A 7,267-nucleotide genomic window follows, 5' to 3' on the forward strand; every position below is an offset into this window, starting at 1 on the left:
CCCACCACTCCCTCCTTCCCCTCCCCCGCCACTCCCTCCTCCCCTCCCCCCACCACTCCCTCCTCTCTGCATCCTCCCCTCCTCTCTTCCATCTCTCCACCCCTCCCCCCTCTTCCCCCTCTCGCCCCCCCTCCTTAAGAAGAAGACCTTTGTTGGTCGAAAGCTTGTCGAAAATTAAAGATCGACTGTCCTGAAGCTACGTCCACGTCTGATTTAATCTCCCGATTATTTATTTAATGCAAATGAGACGCCTGCTCGTACTGTGGAGTTTCTACTATTTCTCAGTTATATACACACACACACACACACACACACACACACACACACACACACACACACACACACACACACACACACACACACACACACACACACACACACACACACACACACACACACACACATATATATATATGAGCAAACGTTCCCAGCATTGCCGGGCGGGGGAGAGGAGAGGAGGGGAGGACAGGGGGGAGGAGAGGGGTGGAAGGGGAGGAGAGAGGAGAAGAGGATGCAGAGAGGAGGGAGGGGAGGAGGAAGATGAAGGAGGGGAGGGGAGAGGAGGGGGAAGATGAAGGAGGGGAGTGGGCAAAAAGAGAGGAGGGGGGAAAGAGGAGGGGATGGGAGGGGGGGAAAGAGGAGGGGAGAAAGAGGAGAGGAGGGGTGGGGAAGAGGTGGGGAGGAGGGCAAGGGGTGGAAGAGGAGAGGAGGGGAGGGGGGAGAGGAGGGAAGGGGAGGAGAGGAGGGAAGGGGAGGAGAGGAGAGGAGGGAAGGGGAGGAGAGGAGGGAGGCAGGAGAGGAAGGGGGGAAGTGGCTCACGTTTGAGTTGTGTGATGCAGATCAGGAAGAAGAAGAAGCCGTTCTACCAACTTCATACACTTCCAGAATTTTTTTTTTTTTTTGCCTAAAACACACCCAGGCACTCACTGATGAACCTCTAAGTTTGATGAAGATCCGTTCAGCCATCTCTGAATAAAACGCGGACACATAAAAACTGGACACACACACACACACACAGACAACTCGCGTTCATATTTATAGATTCAAAAATTGATCCAAACGTCTGTTCTCTTTCAAACATTCAAACCGACAGAGGTAGTTATTTGTCACAGCATCTGTAGAATTTTCACCCTTTTACTCAACTCCGTTTCACTGTTATTTGGTGGAGCAAAAGGTCAACTGAGCTTCATATATATATATATATACACAAAGAATTAAGTTAAGCACCCCCCCCGTTTTTTTACAACCTCGCACATTACAAGTTTGTTGTCGTCAAAACAGTGTAATATACCCATGATATTGCTATATTTTCTGGAGAAGTGATATTATGGTCACATAAAAACATAACAATCATGCCGTTTTCAATATTTTATTCTGAATAATTTAAGGTGAAATTTTTTGGGAATTTTAGGCATATTTTTCACCTCAATTTAAGTATGGAGCTATAGGTCCATCACGGACAGTGTGGATGACGTTTATGTTTTCTAACGTACAGTCATTGTTCTGAGAAGACCTCTAGCGATCTTTGCGTCAATAACGTGTGTAGGACCCACGTGATCGGATCACTGACTCAACCAATCACTTTTTTTCACTTTGATCACTCAATTTCATCAATGGATAATTGCTAATGTCATACCAATCATTATTTGATCTCACATACCTTAGAATATATGCCAATGTATACATATACACAAAGAATATATATTAGGGGGTGCTTACCTTAATTCGTTGTGTAGGGGTGCTTAACTTAATTCTTTGTGTATATGTACAAACACACACACACACACACACACACATACACACACACACACACATCCCCACATACATCCACACACACACATACACATGCATACATACACACACATACACACACACACACACACACACACACATGCATACACATATACACATATGCATACACATATACATGCACAAACACACACACACACACACACACACACACACACACACACACACACACACACACACACATATATACACACACATACATATTTACTGAATCTCCCTTGAGATTACTCCATTCGAAGAATGTTTTTCAACTTTGAAGATGTTGAGTTTCAAGCTTCATCACAAAAGAGGTAAGTTTGTTTGTTTTTTGGGGTTTTTTTGTTTCAACGATTAATTATTCATTGTTTTATATAGAACCAAATAACTACACGATTAACAATTATTGTTTTTTTTCTTTTTTAACAGCCTCTCCTCAATGTCAAAGTTGATGGTTGATGTTGAAAATGAAGCCAATGATCATCACCAACAATGGGAGAATATGAATGAAACCCTGACAGAACTGACTGAGGTTCGGAGGGGGCTACATAATGAGATGACACGGTGTTTGAAAGACCTCTCTCACCGTTTAATATTCCCCAAAGTTGGGGAGACAACAGAACAAAGGACTGACAACGAATTAAACACCTTGTATGAGACGTTATGCGAGAGGTAAGAGATATAATTAATTATTCACAAACTTTGTTACTGTGTGTGTGTGTGTATATGTTTCTGCATGTATATGTGTATATGTGTGTGCATGTATATGTGTGTGTGTGTGTGTGTGTGTGTGTGTGTGTGTGTGTGTGTTATTAACTTTAACTAACTGTTTCTTTTATTTCCAGCATTAAAATACAACATGATGTTTGATGATGAAATCAGCGAATTTCACAACCTTGAAGTTCTGAGGAGTGTCAGCACATTCCCAACCTGTGTTGGGTTCAGCCTTCATCTCGATGCAAAACTCAATTTTATGGAGGTAAATGCTTTAATCTGTAATCTTTTCCCTCACCCATTCCACGTTATCTCTTCCCTACAATCATTATATGCTCTCCCCTATGCTAAACAGAAGGAGATTGAAGACCTCAAAAGATCTGGTGCAGCTGACTTCAATCCATGCTGGGGGGAAACTGAATATCTACTCTTACCCCAAGAAAAATGGCGAAATAATAAGATTTTAATGTCGCATAGTTTTAATTATATTTGTTTTGTCTCCAATTATTTAATTATTAATTACAAAAAGAGAATAAAGGAAAAAAGAAGGTGGAAATGCGCTCCTGTCAATGACTCATCACCCCTCTTATTCCACCCATACCCCTCCCCTCCCGTGTGTGTGTGGGGAAGGTGGGGGTGGAGGTGGGATGATGGGGGGTGATGGGTCAAGGGTGGGGGCGCACAAAGGGGCGGGGGATGATGGGGATTATGGATGTGGTTTGTGTGGGCATGGTTTGAGTAGGTGTGGTCTGTGCGGATGTGGTCTGTGCGGGTGTGGTCTGTGTGGGTGCGGTCTGTGTGGGCGTGGTTTGAGTAGGTGTGGTCTGTGTGGGCGTGGCTTATGAATTTTTTTAGTACTACTAATTAAATGAATGTGTTGTGTGTGGGGAATTACGGTAATTAACTAATCTGGGTGGGGTGGATGAAAGTATGGATGGATGTGTTGTGGTATGGAGGTGGTTGTGGTTTGTTGGTTTATCAACTTTGTTTTTTGTAATTATTGTGAATAAAATGAACCCAAGATTTCTTGTCCATTTAAATCATATAATTTATATGTCCAAGGAACTGTATCCATGACATCAACGATTTTGAAAAGTTCATTAGTCCATCTCTTTGTATAACCTTTCTCAAAATGACTTTTCCATCTTTAGATTCTTACAATATCACCAACTTTGAACTTGGGTTTTCTCAAATGAATCCTCTTTTCGTATTCTAATTTTGTAAATGTTTCCGATGGTTTTGATTTTATTGATGAATGTACTGTACTATTGTAATTATCTACAATGTCCTGAATTGAATATACCCATTGTTGAGAACAGAGTTGTGTGAATTTTTTATATCGTCTCTCTTTCAAAGTGCGATTAAAACGCTCAATAACAACTGCCTTCCCTTCATTAAAGGTGCTGTATAACTTAATACCCTCCCCCTTAAGAAATTTCATGAACATTTTGTTGTAGAACTCTGTTCACTCATCAGTCCATACCTTCTTTGGTTTCCTTTTGCTTTTACGAAATATTCCACTGAAAGCTAACAAAAGAGTATTACCCCCTGTGGTTTTCCAAGGAACAACCCATGCAAATCTACTCCTCAAATCAATAACGGTTAAACCATACTTATATCCCTTATCATTATTTAAATGTCCAAGATGCTGCGTCAAAATCCAAGATGGCCGCCGTCATGTATGTCTAAACCTTGTGAGTGGAATATCTTTAAAAATAAGCGAAGTACCAACTTCTAATCTGGTGTGTGGGTGTATCAAGGCATGAGGAAGAACGCTATTGAAAATTGGGTTGCCACGTCAAAATCCAAGATGGCCGCCACCATATCCATGTCTGAACCTTGTGAGAGAAATATCTTGAAAAATAAAGGAACTACTAACTTCTAATCTGGTGTGTGTGTGTATCTACACATAAGGAAGAACGCTATTGAAAATTGGGTCGCCACGTCAAAATCCAAGATGGCCGCCTTGCGTCTTCCACTTTCTCAACTCGCATGACTTCAACGACGGGGGACCGAGGTGTAACGCTTGTAGTTTCTTGAACTCACTCTTACAATGTGAATATTTTGTTGTGCCAAGAGAGACCTCCTCAAATATTTGACCTTTGTTCCTCAATCACAAATGTTCCTCCATTGAAATGTAGTAATAATCTTCACCTTCTACTTCTGGTCACATTGCTCTGGTTGTTGTAGATACAAGATGAAACATAGTTAAAAAAATTAAAAAAAATCATTTCATTTTTACTATTCAAGAGCTTAGATTGATGAAAGTTTTTTTCCTGAAGCAGATTTACCAACAAGATTAACAATAATAGTTGTCATTTATGTGTGTAATCTATCTATATAAATAAAACAGTTTGTGTGTGTGTATCTGTGTGTGTGTGTGTGTGTGTGTGTGTGAGTATGTTACCTATAGACTCCTAAACGGAGAGGCTCACGTCCTTGATTTTTGGCATAGACAAGGCCATTGGGCCTGGGAAGGACATGGCCTACCAAAAAATGACCTCCGATGACGAGATCCATATTTTTTTATTCATATTTAACTTCGCGCATTTCAGCGAGGAACATTATACACTGATCTCAGCCTGTGCCAGAGCAGCTCGCTGATTCGCTCAGAGCGATCACGTGATGTTCCATCCTCGCCGCCAGACTCCACGCTGCCTGCTCTACTGTAGATCAGTGGCTATACTCCCACGCAGGCTGCATTGGGATTATGTGGGCATTATCAGCGGCAGCCTGGTCACCAGCGTGTGAAGAATGAAGTTTGGACGTACGAGCCAGGCCGGGCTGCCAAGTTCAAGTTGCCTGATACCCTGCCCGTTTGCACCCTGCGAATGTGCGGGGGTCGAGGCTCCTGTGTGTGTGTGGGGGGTGTGGGGGGTGTGGGGGGGGGGGGGGAGAGGGAGGTTTGTCTGAGGCCAAGTTTTTTTTCTTTCATCTTTAGATCCATATTGTTGAATTCCTGAAGGTGAATATAGGAAAAACGAAGGTGATGGCAAGTGGTAAAGCATGTGGTGAGGTGGAAAGAACTGGGAAGTGGCCGTGTGCTGTGTGCAGGAAGGGTGTCGGAGTGAACCCCATTCAATGTGCAATGTGCGCTGAGTGGGTTCATCAAAAATGTAGTGGTCTGAGAGGGTCATTAACCAACGTGGCAGCTACATTCAAATGTAAGGTGTGCACAGAGGGAGCTGCAGACGGAAGAAATGTTGAGTTGGATCTTGGAGACGGCATGAAGCTGGAAGGTGTGGAAACATTTTGCTACCTCGGAGACATGCTGAATGGAGAAGGTGGATCAGACTCGGCAACGATTGCTAGAGTGAGATGTGCATGGAAGAAGTTTCGGGAACTGAGTGGCGTGCTGATGAGGAGGGGAGTGTCGTTGAAACTGAAGGGAAAGGTGTATGCTGCATGTGTGAGAAGTGTTATGATTTATGGGAGCGAGACATGAGTAATGAACGTAGAGCAGCAACGAAGGTTGGAAAGGGTGGAAATGCGAATGGTTCGGTGGATGTGCGGAGTATCGTTGAGAGAGAGGAAGACAAATGATGAATTGCGAAAGATGATGGGAATAGAGCCTGTGATTGATGCTGTGAAGAGGAACAGGTTGAGATGGTTTGGTCATGTGTTGAAGAAGGATGAAAGTGACTGGTTTAGAAGAGTGATGGAAATGAATGTAGAAGGAAGTAGAGGACGGGGAAGACCGAGAAAGACTTGGCTAAAGATGGTGGAAGAAGAAATGCGGGCAAGGTGGTTAACAAGGGGAGATGCTTAAAATGTGGCAAAATGGAGAATATTGTCATGGGGACCGCAAGGCTAATCCCAACTCTAGCAGGGAAATGGCCTTAAAACGCCTGTTGTTGTTGTTGTTTAGATCCATATTGTTAGCCATAACTTGGCGCATTTCCGATTGGGTTCTGAACATTACAGCCTCTGCCTCTGCCACAGCTCAGAGCGATCACGTGACAATTTTCAAGTTTGCAAGGAAGAAGGCACTGGACCCCAGCCCCATATATACATCACTGCCTGCGCCATTAATTTGCATGTTATCGGTTACCTTTTATGGCTCGCTCAAGATCTTCGTCAGGCTCGCGAGCGAGTTAGCCAATCACCTGGGAGGATGAGGCCACGCCCACGACGTGGGATCAGCAAGACGTCGTTTGTTTGATTGCAGAGTCGTTCAGGATCTTCATCTGGCAGGCGAGCGAGTTTGGTTACCACGTGTAAACGTAAACATAAAAGTGGAAAAAAATTGTATTTGTCTACGAGTTCACACATGGAAGACTGCGTGTCTGGTGTGTTGTGATGATTGTGAGAATATGGATTGATTTTGTGTGTACACCAATACATTTTGTGTGTACACCAATACATTTTATGTGTACACCAATACATTTTATGTGTACACCAATACATTTTATGTGTACACCAATTCATTTTATGTGTACACTTGTGGCGGACACAAAAGCCCACTGGCGTGGTGACATCATTCCACGCACCAAGTGGGCGGTGGCCACGCCCGAGGGGTAGGCGTGGCCTCATGATATACCCCGGGCGACCAGCCCGGAGGAGTACAGTGTTACAGTGTAGTCTTACAATAAAGACGTTTATATGTTACCGCTTGTCCGCTTCCTCCTTGCTCACAAGCAGCGCGCGTAACGCCGCGCTTTACTGGTGACCCTCGACGTTGGATCTGCCGGAGCGATCCTTCCACACGCGACGCCATCGCCATGGCCGCCTTCGTCAAACTTCCGGAATTTTGGGAGGCTCAGGCCGA

This window comes from Myxine glutinosa, chromosome 11, assembly GCF_964187855.1.
Source record: "Myxine glutinosa chromosome 11, kmMyxGlut1.1, whole genome shotgun sequence".
NCBI classification, from domain to species: domain Eukaryota; kingdom Metazoa; phylum Chordata; class Myxini; order Myxiniformes; family Myxinidae; genus Myxine; species Myxine glutinosa.